Below are 20,889 nucleotides of genomic sequence, written 5' to 3'. Positions count from 1 at the left end.
TAACATTGTCAATGTTGTTTAGTTACACATCTGTTGTAATCTAAGCCGTACGCCATTATTATGTTGTTAGTAATATTGCTAACAATAAGAATTCCAAAGAAATGATTCGATAGAAGAAGGCAATCACAAGAAGTGTTCGTTTCTCTATTCTATATTGTAGATGGCGCTATGGTCATACTCATTCTTTAGTGAACTCAAACGAATAAATAGCGTAATTATGGTAAATGAATAACATAAGTATAATTTATAATTGTAAAATATTGCTAAGGTTACACTACAAAGAAATGCACTGAAGCTGATGTTATTTTAATCTTGCTCAGTTTTGATAATACTCTTTGACTTCAATGCCCTCACAAGTTGATACTGCTGTTTTTTAAACCAAACAGGACCTTACACCAGTAGGTGTAAATAGTCAGGTCAGTGATCTTTAGAGTTCACGTGAAGTCAACCCTAGTTTGGAACTTCAAGCCAGAGAAAAAACAAACCGCAGCCAACAGCATTTGCTGCTATAAGAACTTTATCAGGCGAAATAAATTTGACTGTCACCCTTATAACGCTCTCAGCCGACAGTACTGAAAGTATTCAAAGGCACTGCTGCGAGGGCCTTGGGCTTTAGCATACATAACCCAGCAAATTAACTATTAGATCCACTTCTAGCGGCACAGCGATATGCCTACGAACATAGAACGCTAAAAAACTGGTTTTTGATATCCGTGGTGGGCAGAACCCCTTGTGTAGCTTAGTGTTTTTTAACTTCAAACGAACTTCTAGACCACGTCCGATCTGTATTCAGAAGGTAATTGTAATACATTAAGAGAATGTTTTGGCATAAATCGCTTTCAGGTCAGCAAGTAATATCGAAGCGATTAATGGAAAATAGACTTAAAGTGTGTGTTTTCTTATAGCAAAGCCACATCGGGCTATCTGCTGAGCCCACCGAGGGGAATCAAACCGCTGATTTTAGCATTGTAAATCCGGAGACATACCGCTGTACTAGCGGGGGGGCTAGGCTAATAGGCTTAAAGAAAGGGCTTTGAACTTTCTTGCTGTAATATATTGAAATACAAAATGAGACGTCAGAAATGTTTATTTCCTTCATTATATATGTAAGTATTGTTTGAACTTTCAAAACTCAGTCGCATTAAACACTCACCACGATATCATTATACTTTTAAATTAAAATTGTTAAACGTACTTTTAAAGTCAGTACTTGTTCTCAAGGAGCTAAAGGTTAAACAGTTTCCCTATATACGTAACATTACGTTACTACTCATACTGAAGGTTCGGATTCCTAGGACGTTGTAGGATTTAGTGTAGTTTTATATTTTAAAACATGTAACCTTGTTTGATAATTTAGTTGATGTTGGTACAGAACTGGTCTATTTAATTTCTGTTTTCCTGCCTTCATTAGGGATAACAATCTGCTAACAGCGGATTGAAGAAGGCAAACTGTAGCTTAGGTGTGATAGGTTGTTAACTGACCGAGAAACCACGTGGGTTTCTAATTTTAACCTTAAATTAAGTACAGTAGCGACGCTTGCAAACAAGAATTATATTTTATGACTGGCATACTCCTACCACTGTACTATCCTACTTACATATCTCTTTCAGTCATCATTTAAACTATTTTACATATGAACGTGTAATGAAATATCACACCAAGCTATTACTATGTTCTGAAACAACACTATTTGTCATACGTTTTAGACTGAATAACTTATTATTATTTGATACATTTAGAATATAATTCTAATGGTCACTAGATAAACGGTAGTGCCTACTGTGAATCAATATATTCATGGTTCGAGGTCCGTTTCCTAAAAAAAAGCTAACTGCACTTTGTAAGCGAGGGTGCGTTATAAGAGTGACAACTAAATCCCATTATTAGTTAATATAACAATAGTTAAAAATTTGCGACAGGAGGTTTCTACTAGCTATCTTCCTACTATAATCTATCAGTTAAAAACATGAGACGTATATGCGGAGATAACTCTTTCTATCGCTTTCCACCAAATTTCTCAAACAAATAATAATGTTCAAGACAAAGTTTAGTATTTCCTAACTTAAATGTTACTACAAGCTAGTCTAATTTTGAGGAGAAATAATAGTACTCAGTATTATTTATCTCTTTAATACAAACTTCGGAACTCTTGTGTCATACAGTTCACTTTATTCTAACCTTTTTTATGACACTTACTACAAGATTTCTACTGCAAACCTCATACATTGCACTGAAACGTTACTACTTTAATTAATTAAATTACTCTTTATTACAAACCTTATAATCGTTTTATTACAAACTTTACTATCTGTTATATAAAAATGTCCCTATAGAGCAAACTCCAAAACTTTCTTGTATTTAGACTTTAGAATTTGTGTTGTATACACTTCAGAACTTTCTATAACGTATAAACTTCAGAACTTGCTAGTGTTTAAACTTTAGAATTTGTGTTGTATACACTTCAGAACTTTCTATAACGTATAAACTTCAGAACTTGCTAGTGTTTAAACTTTAGAATTTGTGTTGTATACACTTCAGAACTTTCTATAACGTATAAACTTCAGAACTTGCTAGTGTTTAAACTTTAGAATTTGTGTTGTATACACTTCAGAACTTTCTATAACGTATAAACTTCAGAACTTGCTAGTGTTTAAACTTTAGAATTTGTGTTGTATACACTTCAGAACTTTCTATAACGTATAAACTTCAGAACTTGCTAGTGTTTAAACTTTAGAATTTGTGTTGTATACACTTCAGAACTTTCTATAACGTATAAACTTCAGAACTTGCTAGTGTTTAAACTTTAGAATTTGTGTTGTATACACTTCAGAACTTTCTATAACGTATAAACTTCAGAACTTGCTAGTGTTTAAACTTTAGAATTTGTGTTGTATACACTTCAGAACTTTCTATAACGTATAAACTTCAGAACTTGCTAGCGTTTAAACTTTAGAATTTTTATTGTATAAATTATAGCAATGTCTAATTTATAAACTTTAAACCTTTCTAGTGTACAAAATGTAAAATATTGTAATGTATAGACGTTAGAACTTTCTAGTATATAGACATTAGAACATTTTAATGTTTAAAACGTATTACGTTGTAGCGTATGAACTTCACAATCTATCAGTATATAAGTTTTAGAACTTTCTTGTGTATAAGGTGCAGAAAGCTCAAATGTATAAGATTTTGAACATTCTTATGTAAAGATAATTTTTAAAAGTGCGATCTTTATCTCTATTTCTTGACACCTTATTACTCTCAACAATAAATATTAATGCACTCTAATTTAAACTTTGACACCAGGTAATAAAACTTTAGTGTTTTTTTAACATTTTAGTGGATAAGTAATTATCCCCTAGTACAAATACTGGGTCTTAAACATTAGTACACTCAAATAAAATAATTGGAGCTAAGGAGAATTATTAAGATATTTGTTTGTACGTTCTGAATCAATGATAAAGCTAAACCGTGTGCTGTTATTACAAATGTGGTTATTGCCATTAAATATGTTCTAATGTAAGTCCATGTGAACAGGATAAGTCAAGTATTGTTTGAAACATTTCAGTTAAACTTCAGTGTTTATTAACGTGGATTGCTGTATTAAGATTGGTATACTTAAAACATCGAGAAGACACAGAAATTGGATGAATTTTACTATAACACAGTATACATATAAAAACTTTATTGTACACCGTAATCTAAACAGAATAATAGTATAGAAGGCTAGATACATATCCTAGACTGGATAAAGTTTAAATTATTCCTTTAGTCGATAGATTATATACAATATGAGATATGTAAAGATGTAACAGATTCAGTGTTACGCGATAAAGTGGATAATATATTGTTTTTAAAGTACCCTTGTGGTGTGTGCTGTGTACGCTGTGCACACTGTTGATCACGGTTGCAGTCTTATTTCCCTTGTGCAATCTTATGATTTCTGATAAAACAATCCAGTCATATATAATAAGGAATAACTCAGACCCTTATCAAGTTATTATATTAAAATAAATTATATGTAATGACTGTTACACGACGGTCAATTTTTGTCGATATAAATTTATGTCACAACAAAATACTAAAACATCTACCAAAATATTTGTTTATTAAAGATTAAAACAAAGGTTATTGACAAGTCGTACAAAATGCACAATTGTATGTTTTAAAAACACAAAACGCTAGAACCATCATTTTTTTTTAATTTCGCGCAAAGCTACTCGAGGGCTATCTGCGCTAGCTGTCCCTAATTTTACAGTGTAAGACTAGAGGGAAGGCAGCTAGTCATCACCACCCACCGCCAACTCTTAGGGCTATTCTTTTACCAACAAATAGTAGGATTGACCGTCATATTATAACGGCTGAAAGGGTGAGCATGTTTGGTGCTACGGGGATTCGAACCCGCGACCATCCGATTACGAGTTGAACGCCTTAACCCACCTGGCCATGCCGGGCCTCTATCATTTGTACCTCTAAAATATAAATCACTGAAGTATCACACGTCAGACCAAAGTAGACCAGTGTTTTCGAAATCAAGAGTCAAATTATTATGTTTATATTAATTATATTTTTTCTGTTGAATTATTTATATATATATATATATGTGTCTAGTAAAAATACTCAAAATAGTTTTCTAACTTGAACGATACTTTAACAAATAAACAATAGTTGTAGAAGTTTCAATTCTACATTAAAATGCATGGATAAAACAATTTTTGGAAACAAGGAGATTTATTAACAGTTTTTATTATTTTTAAGCCACAGAGGATGTAATTAAACACATACAAAATCAACACTAAAACAGTATACATAGTTTCTAATGTTATTTCCCTATTGCAACCTCAGGAATTATTATAAAACAACCCATAAAACCCTAGAACTTTCCAGTGTCTAGACATCAGATGTACACAGAATGCATTTTATCAATTATTAGCGTACAATGCAGAATTTAAATTGGCATTTGGAAAAGATCAATACGACATAAAAGTTGAATAAACTTCTTTCTTATCGATATAAACTTACGTTACAAGTCTGTGCAGTATAAAGATGCCACCTTTTATACAGAATTGTCTTACTTTCTTATTGTTATTTCTGTAAACCAGATTGTTATACAATATTAGTTTCTCTTGCCAGATTTTTACACAAAATTATTTGTGTTACTTTTCATTCCACTTAAGATTTGTACAGCTGGTTTACTTTTGATCTTAAATTATTAATAATTATCTATCATATTTAATACACGTGTTTTACTAGGGTGAAGTTTAATATTGCAGAAGTATTTTGATTGGTTGGTCATTACAGATTATCTGTATTTCTTCTTATTGGTTTCTGTGGCCAGATTTTTCGCAGAATTATTTGTGCTACCTCGTATTGTTTTTTCTATCCATGTTTTTATACAGAATTATTTGTGTTACCTCTTATTAGTTTCTCTATCCAGATTTTTATAAATTTTATATATGTTAGTTTTCACTTTACTTAAGATCTGTATAATTTATTTACTTTTGATCTGGAGCCGTTAATAATTATCTGTTATATTTAACACACATGTCTTACTGGGATAAAGTTTAACATTGATGTAATATTTTCGTCCTATTTTTATTTAAGTACGATTTGAAAAAAAACTTTTGTAGATCCACATGTGTTACCTTCATTTACTTAAGCCTTCCAATAGCGTTAGGCTTATCCATTTTCCCTACTACGTTTAAAACATGAACACATTTCTAGAACGTAAAAGTTGTAATTTAAAAATCCAGCTTAGCTTTTCACCAAATAATTATAGTTGATATTTTAACTTTAATGTGTATCACATCGATGTTTGTGTATTACATCTCAGTGACTAAGAACGAGAGATGTTTCTTTTATCAGATTATACTTTATTTATTCTTAAATCAAAGTTGGTTTCCTGAACTACCTCAAACACGAATTATGTGTAATAAGGACTAAGCTTAAAAAAATAAATTCATTTAACCTGCAATTATTCTTTTATCTCTGAAAGATAGGATTTGTAGTATGCCTCTCTTTACCTCAACCTGAAGGCCAAGTCCTGTTTGTATAACTGTCCGTATTTAAACAGGTTTTTTAACTCTTGTTGAGAGTTTGGGTGAGAACTTTGCAAAATTATTTCACCCATAAAAAAAGCGGTTCGTGTTTCAACTAGAATCGTTTTACTCTTAATCTGAAACGACTTTACTCAACATTCATCAACGTGGCCCAGCAGGGCCAGGTGGTTAAGGCACTCAGTAGTAATCTGAGGGTCGGTGGTTCGAATCCCCCCTTCACACCAACCAGGCGCGTTATAATGTTACTGTCAATTCCACTATTCGTTGGTAGCCCAAGAGTTGGCTGTGAATGGTGATGACTAGGTGCCTTTTCTCTAGTCTTACATTGCTAAATTAGGGACGAGTAGCGCAGATAGCCCTCGTGTAGCTTTGGCGCCAAATTAAACAAAAATAAATTATCAACTTATTTCTTTACCAGTATCTAATTAGCGAAACGATATACAAGAAAGTTATGAATATAGATATTCATCAAATAGACTTTGTAATTTTCACAAACTAGTTGTTGTACCCGATTCTTATCTCTGTATTTGTTTGTTAGTTATAAATGCTATTGTTATCAGAAGGTATTGAGATTAAATAATTACATTATTTATTTCATTAAGTAGCTTGATGAATAAGAGAGTAAATATATTAGTTCAACTCTCGCATACCTCAAGTAGAGAGAGAATAAAACACGTGTTCACTCTCTACCATAAGAAGAGCCCTCTAGTGGCACAGTGGTATATCTGCGGATTTACAAAGCTAAAATCTGCGTTCCAATATCCATGGTTATGTAGCTTTGTGCTTAATTACAAACAACCATTCGAAGACACGCCGAACACCACCTATAAACTTCTATATGATCAAATTATTTAAATCCTGTTACATTATACGGATTATGGAAAGCCTGCAGGAAAAGGTGTTTTGTGAACACTACACTCTTACGTAGTGACATGGAGAGGCTCCAAGATAATTTTAATATAATTTCTTCCACAGTTTTATTTACTTTGTTAGTTCAACACTATTGTTTAAGAAATGAATTTTACAAATTAAGTATTCATTATTTTGAATGATTTTCCCTAATCAAATGTTTGTCGTATGAACCAAAGAATTCACTTGTTAAAGTTACCTACTAACCACATAGTTTTAATGTTTTATAAGAATAAAATAATTAATTGATACTTTTTTTCCATTAAACTTTAGTCACCGAGTAATATTAGTACCATTATTACGTCAAAGATTTATAGTATAGCTGGTACAGAAAGTTGTAGTTTATTACTGTTTTTTACACATTCCTAAATCTGAAAGCCGAGGTAATAGTTTTACAGAATGTCAACATATATGCCACCGTAAACAATACTAAACGCTAAGAATGGAAATATGTTTGGGGGACACTTAAGACAGAATATTAGAGAACCGTCAGTCACCGGTGCGATAAGGCAGATTACAGCTAAAATTGTGAAAACCAAATATAGTAATCCATCTCGAGTTTACTCGAGCGGGTCTTACTAAAAGCTACAGAATATTGTCAAGCCTGAAAGTGCGTACACAAGGTCACGTGACATTCAAGGTCGTGAATGCGCGTTGAAAGAGTAGGGTTGAATGATGCCCGTCTTTGTGCCCTTGATGTCTTGTATTTCTTGTTGTTTTGCATGACTATGAGAAAGCCTAGAATAGATTCCTGTAGTTAAAAGTTTGAAAACAAAAAAACAAACAGCAATAGTAGAATAGGAATATCAGAAGACAACAATATTGTTTCTTAACTCTTTGTTTTTATCGGTGCTCGTGAATTAAATTGTTTCAAGTGCATTACCAAACAATGGCCTAACTTTTTTTGATAAAAATCATCTCAGTTTCAGAAACTGTTAGAGAAAGTGTTTTGTGCTAATTATTAAATAATCAAGTATCGCGCTATCTTTAAATTATCTTTCTTTATATTTAGTTAATTATACTTTATAGGATCGCGATCACGTGCTTTGCGTCATTTCGGATAGATCGTAATACAGCGAGTTAAGTTATTAGCTTTTGTTTTCTAATTCATTAGAACTCAGGGGCTGTCACTAGATTCAACGTAGTGAAACATGAGTTTGTGGTTAGATCTGTGGCCCGGCACGGAGTGGTGGTTAAGGCAGTCGACTCGTGATCGCGAGTTCGAATCCCCGTTACACCAAACCTGCTCGTCCTTTCAACCGTGGGTGATGATGACTAGCTGCCTTCCCTCTAGTCTTACACTGCTAAATTAGGGACTGCTAGCGCAGATAGTACTCGTGTAGCTTTGCGCGAAATTCAAAAACAAAACAAACCTTCAACCTGAAGAACATATATGCTAAAGTAGAGATTGTGAAATTGTCGTAAAACGACACAATTAATATAAAAAAGTGATAAAATTTCTAATAACTCCTATATATACATATCACTCCTCTCATGTACGGACTCTTCTCTAACTCCATAGACTCACTGATATTTACTTCCCTTCAAACTGACGTAAATGATACAACATATTCTTCAATCGTGCTAGAGATAAACAATCACACCCTTCACATTAATGGGTAAGTGTTAAAAATATAAATTTCTGTTACCGAGTTTTTATCTTACTTCTAAAAAATTGATCTGTGTCTTTTGTAGTTTAATTTTTTTTTAAAGTGATACACGAGCCTGAAACGTTTGAAAACCGCTGCTTTAGTGAAAAATGACCAATAATAACATAATTGTCATATTAGTGTTTCTGAAAAACACACTCAAAAACTATTAACGAAAATGACGAATGTGGCTATATCATGCTTCAAAAGTTAAACTGTCAATTTGATTTTGCATTATCATTAGCAACTACTGTTGTACTTTAAAACTACCCAAAAAAAGATACTGGCTTACCAGAAACATGGTGACTGGTCAGCTTTACTGAAATAAAGGAGAAATAATATCCTAAACATTTCAAACTTTTAACCACATTTATGTTTATAGTATTCTTCGATGAGTAGATTCCGTATGTTTCCTTGCCATAATAATATAAACCTTGAAGAGTAATTTAGTTCACAGAACGAATTGAAAAATGTTAAGTGATGAAAACTGAGACAATGAAACACACATAACATAAAACACAAATGTTTACTTAACGTTTAACTTGGTACATTAAAGATGAAACTTATTGCATATAAAATCAACTAAATATATAATGAAACTTATTACATATAAAATCAACTACATATATATAATGAAACTTATTACACATAAAATCAACTACATATATAATGAAACTTATTACATATAAAATCAACTACATATATAATGTAAATTATTACATATAAAATCAACTACATATATAATGAAACTTATTACACATAAAATCAACTACATATATAATGAAACTTATTACATATAAAATCAACTTCATATATAATTGATTTAAAAAGAAGTAAGGAAAACAGAGATAACTAATTTTGTAATTAAAATTTAAAAGCTTAAGTTCTTAAAATGTACACATTGTTCTCGTTGGATTTTGAAGATTAGGAAGGACAGAATAAGAAACATGACTTTACTGGTATGAGGACTAGAAATACACAATTAAAAATACACTACAGAATAGTAAATACAAGATCTACAGCAGTGAAGGACTGGAGAAAAGTCTGTTAAAAATACACCACAGAATAGTAAATACAAGATCTACACCAGTGAAGGACTGGAGAAAAGTCTGTTAAAAATACACTACAGAATAGTAAATACAAGATCTACAGTGAAGGACTGGAGAAAAGTCTGTTAAAAATACACTACAGAATAGTAAATACAAGATCTACAGTGAAGGACTGGAGAAAAGTCTGTTAAAAATACACTACAGAATAGTAAATACAAGATCTACAGCAGTGAAGGACTGGAGAAAAGTCTGTTAAAAATACACTACAGAATAGTAAATACAAGATCTACAGCAGTGAAGGACTGGAGAAAAGTCTGTTAAAATACACTACAGAATAGTAAATACAAGATCTACAGTGAAGGACTGGAGAAAAGTCTGTTAAAAATACACTACAGAATAGTAAATACAAGATCTACAGTGAAGGACTGGAGAAAAGTCTGTTAAAAATACACTACAGAATAGTAAATACAAGATCTACAGCAGTGAAGGACTGGAGAAAAGTCTGTTAAAAATACACTACAGAATAGTAAATACAAGATCTACAGCAGTGAAGGACTGGAGAAAAGTCTGTTAAAAATACACTACAGAATAGTAAATACAAGATCTACAGTGAAGGACTGGAGAAAAGTCTGTTAAAAATACACTACAGAATAGTAAATACAAGATCTACAGCAGTGAAGGACTGGAGAAAAGTCTGTTAAAAATACACTACAGAATAGTAAATACAAGATCTACAGTGAAGGACTGGAGAAAAGTCTGTTAAAAGTACACCACAGAATAGTAAATACAAGATCTACACCAGTGAAGGACTGGAGAAAAGTCTGTTAAAAGTACACCACAGAATAGTAAATACAAGATCTACACCAGTGAAGGACTGGAGAAAAGTCTGTTAAAAATACACCACAGAATAGTAAATACAAGATCTACAGCAGTGAAGGACTGGAGAAAAGTCTGTTAAAAATACACTACAGAATAGTAAATACAAGATCTACAGTGAAGGACTGGAGAAAAGTCTGTTAAAATACACTACAGAATAGTAAATACAAGATCTACAGCAGTGAAGGACTGGAAAAAAGTCTGTTAAAAATACACTACAGAATAGTAAATACAAGATCTACAGCAGTGAAGGACTGGAGAAAAGTCTGTTAAAAATACACTACAGAATAGTAAATACAAGATCTACAGTGAAGGACTGGAGAAAAGTCTGTTAAAAATACACTACAGAATAGTAAATACAAGATCTACAGTGAAGGACTGGAGAAAAGTCTGTTAAAAATACACTACAGAATAGTAAATACAAGATCTACAGTGAAGGACTGGAGAAAAGTCTGTTAAAAGTACACCACAGAATAGTAAATACAAGATCTACAGCAGTGAAGGACTGGAGAAAAGTCTGTTAAAAATACACTACAGAATAGTAAATACAAGATTTACAGTGAAGGACTGGAGAAAAGTCTGTTAAAAATACACCACAGAATAGTAAATACAAGATCTACAGCAGTGAAGGACTGGAGAAAAGTCTGTTAAAAATACACTACAGAATAGTAAATACAAGATTTACAGTGAAGGACTGGAGAAAAGTCTGTTAAAATACACTACAGAATAGTAAATACAAGATCTACAGCAGTGAAGGACTGGAAAAAAGTCTGTTAAAAATACACTACAGAATAGTAAATACAAGATCTACAGCAGTGAAGGACTGGAGAAAAGTCTGTTAAAATACACTACAGAATAGTAAATACAAGATCTACAGTGAAGGACTGGAGAAAAGTCTGTTAAAAATACACTACAGAATAGTAAATACAAGATCTACAGCAGTGAAGGACTGGAGAAAAGTCTGTTAAAAATACACTACAGAATAGTAAATACAAGATCTACAGTGAAGGACTGGAGAAAAGTCTGTTAAAAATACACTACAGAATAGTAAATACAAGATCTACAGTGAAGGACTGGAGAAAAGTCTGTTAAAAGTACACCACAGAATAGTAAATACAAGATCTACACCAGTGAAGGACTGGAGAAAAGTCTGTTAAAAGTACACCACAGAATAGTAAATACAAGATCTACACCAGTGAAGGACTGGAGAAAAGTCTGTTAAAGTACACCACAGAATAGTGAATACAAGATCTACACCAGTGAAGGACTGGAGAAAAGTCTGTTAAAAGTACACCACAGAATAGTAAATACAAGATCTACACCAGTGAAGGACTGGAGAAAAGTCTGTTAAAAATACACCACAGAATAGTAAATACAAGATCTACAGCAGTGAAGGACTGGAGAAAAGTCTGTTAAAAATACACTACAGAATAGTAAATACAAGATCTACACCAGTGAAGGACTGGAGAAAAGTCTGTTAAAAATACACTACAGAATAGTAAATACAAGATCTACAGCAGTGAAGGACTGGAAAAAAGTCTGTTAAAAATACACTACAGAATAGTAAATACAAGATCTACAGCAGTGAAGGACTGGAGAAAAGTCTGTTAAAAATACACTACAGAATAGTAAATACAAGATCTACAGTGAAGGACTGGAGAAAAGTCTGTTAAAAATACACTACAGAATAGTAAATACAAGATCTACAGTGAAGGACTGGAGAAAAGTCTGTTAAAAATACACTACAGAATAGTAAATACAAGATCTACAGCAGTGAAGGACTGGAGAAAAGTCTGTTAAAAATACACTACAGAATAGTAAATACAAGATCTACAGTGAAGGACTGGAGAAAAGTCTGTTAAAAATACACTACAGAATAGTAAATACAAGATCTACAGCAGTGAAGGACTGGAGAAAAGTCTGTTAAAAATACACTACAGAATAGTAAATACAAGATCTACAGTGAAGGACTGGAGAAAAGTCTGTTAAAAGTACACCACAGAATAGTAAATACAAGATCTACACCAGTGAAGGACTGGAGAAAAGTCTGTTAAAAGTACACCACAGAATAGTAAATACAAGATCTACACCAGTGAAGGACTGGAGAAAAGTCTGTTAAAAGTACACCACAGAATAGTGAATACAAGATCTACACCAGTGAAGGACTGGAGAAAAGTCTGTTAAAAGTACACCACAGAATAGTAAATACAAGATCTACACCAGTGAAGGACTGGAGAAAAGTCTGTTAAAAATACACCACAGAATAGTAAATACAAGATATACACCAGTGAAGGACTGGAGAAAAGTCTGTTAAAAATACACTACAGAATAGTAAATACAAGATATACACCAGTGAAGGACTGGAGAAAAGTCTGTTAAAAATTCACTACAGAAGAACAGACGTAAGATCCGCACTAGTGAAGGGTTAGAAAAGACTGTGAAAAGCAAACCACAGAGCTGACTACGAAATATAAATCAAAGGTATAGGAACTGAACAACTCTTCAAGAGATAAATATCTACAATTTAAAGACAAAAAACAGTAATTATGAATCTAGGGATTTATTAAGATGTATATATATGTGAAATATGCGTTCTCCGTATTTACATTAGTGTTGTTTTATATTTCTACTGTATTTATATTAGTGTTGTTTTATATTACTACTGTATTTATATTGTTGTTTTTATATTATTATCACGAACTATAAATATGTGAATTAATCTATATAAACAGTTCGCTTACAGGTGTATGAGATGAATGACCAATTATTTGCATTTCATGTCCATTACGTATCAGCACGTGACTGTCGTACATACCAATCAACTTCGAGATGATTATTGTTATTTTACAGCTGTGGTTCTGCTTTATGATGGCCCGGCATGGCCAAGCGCGTAAGGCGTGCGATTCGTAATCCGAGGGTCGCGGGTTCGCGCCCGCGCCGCGCTAAACATGCTCGCCCTCCCAGCCGTGGAACCGTTATAAAGTGATGGTCAATCCAATTATTCGTTGGTAAAAGATTAGCCCAAGAGTTGGCGGTGGGTGGTGATGACTAGCTGCCTTCCCTCTAGTCTTACACTGCTAAATTAGGGACGGCTAGCACAGATAGCCCTCGAGTAGCTTTGTGCGAAATTCCAAAAAACAAAACAAAGCTTTATGACAGCTAAAACTTTAAAATTCAAATTATTCTTTAACTGTTTTTGCAGCGTTATTTTCAACGTGTAACAAGGCGTCACTTAAAAAAAAAAGATATCTTAAATTAGAGGCAATTAATATTTTTATTATATAGAAATGTGTGTGTATGTGCAACATCAAAATGGATTAATCTTAAAAGCCGTTCTTTTCTTTATGAGACCTATAGAGATTCTTGGGAATTGACACTTTCGCGTGCTGTTACTCAGAGCAATAAGTTTATAAATACTAAATTCAAGGATGCTAAAAATAAAAAAAACGTGCGTCATATGTTATCATGTTATTATACTATTAGAAAAATTAAAGTGAGAAATTTTCACTGAATACAGTTAATGAATCAGTTTCAGAGACAAAATATTGAGAGTCACTCTTCATTGAACAGGAGAATGAATACTCGAAATGAAGGAAACAGTAACCAAAAATACTCTGAGACCAGTTATATACCGCCTTTTTATCTATACGTGCGCTGTGTCCGGAATGAATACTGGTCAGTCAATGGATTGTGATCTACTCACGGACCTCCAGTGGCCCCAGTCAGTGGAAAACAGGGTTCTTTTTTTGAAGGGCGTGTAGGTTAAGAAACTTCACGAGTGTTCTGTTTCATATCGAGATTCCTCGATGGTCAGTTTATGACCACTATATTTTCTCATGCAGTGTCGTCATCTTACAGGCTCAACCATCCTAAGAGCATGCGGTATGGTGGTTAAGTACAAAGCCTAGTTCGATTACGCTAGTAAAAGGTTGTAGAATTAGATCTAACAACACTTCAATAAGTCGTGGAATATATATAGAGCCAGTTACTCTGTCGCTAGTAGCATGAAGTTTGATGTGTAAGCTATAGGTTGAAACAGGTCTGTTCAACACAGATAATCACTTTAGTTGCTCTTTAATGTCAGTATTGAGTCTACGAGAAATAAACTGACTATTCCTGATACAGATAGCAGTCAATACGTAACATTGTTGATCTTCGATGGACTTTAATGCTTCGATACACGTATTAAAATATGATACTTCAAATCAGTCATTATTTTCAGGCCACAGTAAAAGCTTTCTTTTATTATATATATGTATATACAAATAAACATACACACACAAACAGAGAGCGTTTGTTTATTTATCTTTAAGTATTTAAGCTCTCAAGTTATCGACAGCCCCCTCCCCAGTGGCACAGAGATAAGTCGGAAAGTTTATAATGCTAAAAGTTGGGTTTCGATACCCGTGATGGATACATATAATTTGCTTAATATCAAAACAACCAACCAACAAATCTACCGCTTAGTCACTGGTTTGTTTGTTTGTTTTGGAATTTCGCACAAAGCTACTCGAGGGCTATCTGTGCTAGCCGTCCCTAATTTAACAGTGTGAGACTAGAGGGAAGGCAGCTAGTCATCACCACCCACCGCCAACTCTTGGGCTACTCTTTTACCAACGAAAAGTGGGATTGACCGTCACATTATAACGCCCCCACGGCTGGGAGGGCGAGCATGTTTTGGCGCGACTCGGGCGCGAACCCGCGACCCTCAGATTGCGAAGTGCACGCCTTAACGCGCTAGGGCATGCCAGGCCTTTTAGTCACTGGGAGAAGGTTATATGAAGAGAGGGTGGATGCTAACCCTCCACTACTGAGTATGTTCCGACGTGATTCTGATTGTGTTTCATCTAATAGTCCTTCTGGACCAATAAGATAATAAAAAACAAACTTTTTGAGACGAGCTAGTTATGACTTTAATGGAGTATTGAGTTTCTTCAAATTAAACACACAAGAAATTTAGAATGTAAGAAAACCCGATAATGCCTTCCAGAAATGAAACAGTTCTCTAAGAGGCGGAGTTTAAAAAAGCACATATTGAGTTCCGGTGGGAATTTCACTTCGCTTGAATACCAATGATAAGCGAGAAGATAATATTTTAAGTTCATGTGTCTCTTGCGTAATCGAACAAACAAATGACTTGAAGTTGTAAACATAAACTAGTGTAACTATCTTATTTAATACTGATCATTTCTAACACATATAAGATACTATCTCTGTATAATTGTAGATATAATGTAATTGTGTATTAAGTACTAATAACTTCTAACAAACATACTATATACATAAATATAGATACACTAACTACGTGTATTAACACAAAAATTACTCCGCATAAAAACTAGTAAATTAATTAAATATTTATCCTACTTTTTAGTACACCAAAACTCTCAAATGTCTTTTCATAATGAAAGGTCGTACCGTCCATCACACCATCAGGTCAGCGAACAAGTCCGAATCACACTCAAGTACTTAAAAAGAAGTTAAAATAACTTTTGTATTTTAGAATACACTGTCGAAACTAAAACAGTACTCTCGAAACCAAGCTTCATCAAACCTATTAATTTTTCTTTTTCTCTCATTCTTATTAGGCCCGGATCAGAAATTCTGGTAAACTCGGGATTAAACATTCATATCCGAACAAATCTTTAAATTATATCAGATTGGGAAATAAAGTGGAGCCGGCTGTTAAAATGATCTATTAATTTATTTTCCTAAGCATTAAGTTGTCACTAAGCAATAGTCCAAGCTGAGAAAATACAACATACGAATTTATGTAGAACCAGTCCAGTGTGTCTATATCTGAAATGTATCTCAACACAAGTGCATTTGTGTGTGTGTGTTTTTTATAGTAAAGCCACAGCAGGCTATCTGCTGAGCCCACCAAGGGGAATAGAACCCTTGATTTTAGCGTTGTAAATCCGGAGACTTACCGCTGCACCAGCGGGGGCTTTAAAATTATTTCAAACAGTGTGTTTTTTCTTATGGCAAAGCCACATCGGGCTATCTGCTGAGCCCACTGAGGGGGACATTTGTGTAATATCACAAATTTATTGCACGTGTCTAAGAGATGAAGCATATATAATGTTTGCATATTTGAAAAAAATATCAATTTTGTTTGAATTTGCGCAAAACTACTCGAGGGCTATCTGCGCTAGCTGCTCCTAATTTAGCAGTCTAAGACTAGAGAGAAGGCAGGTAATCGTCACCACCCACCGCCAACTCTTGGGCTACTCTTTTACCAACGAATAGTGGGATTGATTGTTACATTATAACGACCCCACGGCTGGAAGGGCGAGCATGTTTGGTGCGATGGGGATTCGAACCCGCGACCCTCGGATTACGAGTCGAATGTCTTAATCCACCTGGCCATGCCGGGCCTCATAACTGCAGTAAGTGGAACATAGCTAAACGTTTAAATCAGTGTTTTACAGTCAACTGGCTGTTTTCCTTTTACAACGAACGCATGGATATTTTTCATTGTTGAGCAAGTATTGTTGGAAAATTGCAGTTTGAAGAATCCGCACAGATGGCCACTGAAGCGCGTAGTAAAATAACACTTACACTCGCTTCAGTTGACTAAATAAGCTTAATTAGGCCACATGAATTCACTTGCGTGAACTTGTAGCCAAGGTCCAGTGAAATTCATCTTCCGAAATTCATGCTTGACGAACTTTTGGTTGTAATCTCCAGTTTTTACTGAAGTGGAAATCTCATTTCTCGTGCCTAGCCAACCGTATATTAGTAATACAAGCAAGCTTTAAGACACACTTCCCAGACTTGTTCAAGGTGTTAAAGTACACCACACGAGAACACTAACTACGTGTAATTATTTATTCTTTTGACATTGAACTGAAGATTATACCAGGGGAACAACAAAGAAAATGTGTCATGTGTTACAACAAATAAAGTTTCCTTACGTCAATGTGCTAGTATAACAATTCAGAGCAGACTAAAGGTTGTAATTATGGTTTTGATTGAACAGTAATAAAAACAAGAACTCTAACCATAAGTGACTCGAATAAATATGTTTTAATCTATTTCAACACTAACAGACAACCCCTTGTTTCCAACAAACATGTACAAGCCATCCTTTCCAATATTCATAAGTAAGCCATCCCAACTAACACTTAGAGAGAACCCACCTTTTTCAACATACATGTATAAGCCGTCCTTTCTAATACTCATAAGTAACCCATCCCTACCAACACTTATAGAGAACACACCCTTTTCAGCTTACATGTATAAGCCGTCCTTTCTAATACTCATAAGTAACCCATCCCTACCAACACTTATAGAGAACACACCCTTTTCAGCTTACATGTATAAGCCATCCTTTCTAATACTCATAAGTAACCCATCCCTACCAACACTTATAGAGAACACACCCTTTTCAGCTTACATGTATAAGCCATCCTTTCCAATACTCATAAGTAATTCATCCCTGCCAACACTTATAGAGAACACACCCTTTTCAACATACATGTATAAGCCGTCCTTTCTAATACTCATAAGTAACCCATCCCTACCAACACTTATAGAGAACACACCCTTTTCAGCTTACATGTATAAGCCGTCCTTTCTAATACTCATAAGTAACCCATCCCTACCAACACTTATAGAGAACACACCCTTTTCAGCTTACATGTATAAGCCATCCTTTCCAATACTCATAAGTAATTCATCCCTGCCAACACCTATAGAGGACCCACCCTTTTCAACCTACATGTATAAGCCGTCCTTTCCAATACTCATAAGTAACTAATCCCTGCCAACACCTATAGAGGACCCACCCTTTTCAACCTACATGTATAAGCCATCCTTTCCAATACTCATAAGTAACTAATCCCTGCCAACACCTATAGAGAACACACCCTTTTCAACCTACATGTATAAGCCGTCCTTTCCAATACTCATAAGTAACTAATCCCTGCCAACACCTATAGAGGACCCACCCTTTTCAACCTACATGTACAAGCCATCCTTTCCAATACTCAAAAGTAACTCATCCCTACCAACACTTATAGAGAACCCACCCTTTTCAACCTACATGTATAAGCCGTCCTTTCCAATACTCATAAGTAACTAATCCCTGCCAACACCTATAGAGGACCCACCCTTTTCAACCTACATGTATAAGCCATCCTTTCCAATACTCAAAAGTAACCCACCCTTTTCAACATATATGTATAAGCTATCCTTTCCAATACTCATAAGTAACCCATCCTTACCAACACTTATGGACAATCCTCCCCTTTCCACATACATATATAAGTCCTTCTTACCAATACTCATGGGCAGTCCATCCATTCCAAATGTTCTCAAAATCAAAATCACAGTTTTAAAAATGATAATTGGCCTACAGCTTTATAAAAGGAATAATTGAATTTTGTTGGTATCCGATCAGAATCATTTTGGCGATTATAAGATTCACTATAATTCACATTCTCTGACGTTCATTAATTCGCGTCACTTACACAAAGATGTCAGCTGTGATAGCAACATCACATCTTGTTGCTATATTCCGTACATTACTCAGTAAATTTCCAGTAAAGATATACGGTCTTTATAAGAGTATACAAACACCTACATTGGTAGAGTACGCATATTCATTCGCACATTCAAAACACATAATCTGTAAATGATAAATGACTGATCGCTCTTAGGAATAACATGTTTACAATGAAACAATAAAACATATTCTCACATCTGATTTGTATCTGTAAATCGAAGTCTGGCAAATATTAAAACCAACTTTAAGACATTGCTGTCCTACATATTATGGTTTTAATCCTATTAATTTGTTATGCACATCATCTTAGAAGTAGACATTTTATTTTAACATCTCGCGGATATTGTTTGTTTGTTTTGGAATTTCGCACAAAGCTACTCGAGGGCTATCTGTGCTAGCCGTCCCTAATTTAGCAGTGTAAGACTAGAGGGAAGGCAACTAGTCATCACCACCCACCGCCAACTCTTGGGCTACTCTTTTACCAACGAATAGTAGGAATGACCGTCACATTATAACGCCCTCACGGCTGAAAGGGCGAGCATGTTTGGCGCGACTGGGATGCGAACCCGCGATCCTCAGATTACGAGACGCACGACTTAACGCGCTTGGCCATGCCGGGCCTCTCGCGGATATTACCAACTGTATATCTTCTACTAAGTTCATTTTGTTTCAAGTCGCTTTCATTTGAAAACGAAAACTGTTTAAATCTTATGATCAAGATTCATAACGTTTTTTTGTAAGTTAAATTTAATTTCTATTTGAACAAACTATCAAAATAGAGCATATCAGTTTACGAAGTAAACTTACTTTAAAACAACCTATATCAATATTTACCAAAATATCCCAAACCATAAATTGTTGTCGAGTTCACCTTCATTACAAATTCTATATTTGAGCAATTACTGTTCTGTTATTTAAGTAACACATAAACACGACTTTGTGATTGTACCACTAACAATCCAACAAAACATTCTGTATACATTGCTTTTCGTGACAATTTAAGAAATAAATCATATTAAATTATAAAACCACATCTATATCACAGTTACGATGGGAACTATTTCTTCCACCCGCAGTAGATAGTCTTATGGGACTGACCCCTAGAATGTTCACATGAAATTATTTACAGTTGTGATTTAACTATGTAAACATCTCTATATGATAACTATCCACCACATTATATACAACTAATGTGAAGTATAACATGTATAGCTGTATTATAACTATCCACCACACTATATACAACTAATGTGAAGTATAACATGTACAGCTGTATTATAACTATCCACCACATTATATACAACTAATGTGAAGTATAACATGTATAGCTGTATTATAACTATCCACCACATTATATACAACTAGTGTGAAGTATAACATGTATAGCTGTATTATAACTATCCACCACATTATATACAACTAATGTGAAGTATAACATGTACAGCTGTATTATAACTATCCACCACATTATATACAACTAATGTGAAGTATAACATGTATAGCTGTATTATAACTATCCACCACATTATATACAACTAATGTGAAGTATAACATGTACAGCTGTATTATAACTATCCACCACATTATATACAACTAAGGTGAAGTATAACATGTACAGCTGTATTATAACTATCCACCACATTATATACAACTAATGTGAAGTATAACATGTATAGCTGTATTATAACTATCCACCACATTATATACAACTAATGTGAAGTATAACATGTTCAGCTGTATTATAACTATCCACCACATTATATACAACTAGGTGTATTTTGTGGTATGTTCTTTTAATCGTAAACAACGTTCGAATCATTTCACTACTTAGTTTTTA

Source organism: Tachypleus tridentatus, chromosome 2, assembly GCF_004210375.1.
Source record: "Tachypleus tridentatus isolate NWPU-2018 chromosome 2, ASM421037v1, whole genome shotgun sequence".
NCBI classification, from domain to species: domain Eukaryota; kingdom Metazoa; phylum Arthropoda; class Merostomata; order Xiphosura; family Limulidae; genus Tachypleus; species Tachypleus tridentatus.
This window is presented reverse-complemented; position numbering follows the sequence as displayed.